Raw genomic sequence first — 1,514 nt, 5'->3', positions numbered from 1 at the left:
AATAACGGTTAATTAAAGTCAAAACAAGACGCGTCGCAATTGAACATACCGGGTCCATTACTTCCAACGACTTTTCTCTACCGATTAAACGAATTAAATTTCGCTACGTAACGATCTTTTGTAATGCGAAGAAAAAACGTACTGGTTTAGACTACGTTGACCCAGTGGCGCCTCGAGTCAAGTGGAGGCCCCAAGCGGTCAAAATTTTGGGGCCATCAAGCTCAAGTTAGAAATAGAAGTTACAAGAAAACTCTCATAAATTTAATTAAAAAACATGAATGCTGCGAAATTCGGGGGCCTATGGTATTCATATGGATTCCACGCGGCCGCTTAGTCCGCTCACGGTTAAACCCGCCACTGCCTTAACACTAAATCTACCAGCATTAACAGTACAGTTATTTCTCTGTATATGTCGCCAAGACCTGGAATGATAAACGTCGCGGAATCACCCCCACTACCTCGGACGCCGAGGAGTGTAAACATAACACGGCATGTCTCCTGGACGATACACGACGCTGGCAAGACCTCTGTTGTTGACATATATCAAGAGTTCACTGTATCTGATAAATATTGTCTTATAAACATGGCAACCCTTTTATTAAGATTGTCCATAATTTTCAATATAATAAACGCTTGGACAAAGAAATTTATTCGACTATTTTCCATAAATGGATTTTCATAGTTCCAATAATTGTACAATATAAAACCGCTCGTTTTGACCGTGGTAGGTTCAATGCTAATCACGAATAATTTATCCGTAAGAGAAGATAAAATATGCACGCGTGTCTCATAATTATACATTTCGTTGAGGTCTCTAACAGTCCCATCAAAGCCGTAATAAATTAAGGTACACGGATCTGGGAGGTGCGAGAAGTTTAGACGGTGCGCGGCCAATCTATCACGGACAAGCATCGTTAGGCACGAGCAAACACAAGCAAGTTTAATCAAGCTCGATCAGATGAAATTACGATTAACTCACATCGTTGCCGGTAGCATCAATTCGGCTGATCTCGTCGGATGACTCCGTAAATTCTCTTAATTTCACGGGACGTGCAATCACTCAAAACGTCCCGTAAACAGGACACCGTGTTCGCCCGACGCGAATTCGAAACTTCGCTGGCGATATTATACACGGGATCATCGATATTCGGGTTAACTATGAAAAGGAACAGCGACCGGTGGCTTGGATCGTCCGACGTCGATCTGTTACATAAACGACGGACACGTTGTTTCGCCGCGCGTGCCTCTAATTGTCGATAAAACGAAACCGAAGAAAGTGGTCAAGGTGAAAAGCGCGATACTCGCGCACTGAAAACCACGGGTCTGCGTGCAGCCACTTTCTTAGGATCCGTCTCTCACTTTCCACGCCGCTCGTCGGCGTAACTCGGCTGGCGTGTCAATTGGAGACTGTCATAACTCGGATTCCTGTACCGATGATATTTCCACCGTCAATGGTCTGTTCAGCGACACCCGCGGAATTTTTAAGCGAGCTCCATTTTCAGGAGAAACACGCG

Source organism: Halictus rubicundus, chromosome 1, assembly GCF_050948215.1.
Source record: "Halictus rubicundus isolate RS-2024b chromosome 1, iyHalRubi1_principal, whole genome shotgun sequence".
NCBI classification, from domain to species: domain Eukaryota; kingdom Metazoa; phylum Arthropoda; class Insecta; order Hymenoptera; family Halictidae; genus Halictus; species Halictus rubicundus.
Note: the sequence above shows the minus strand (reverse complement) of the source record.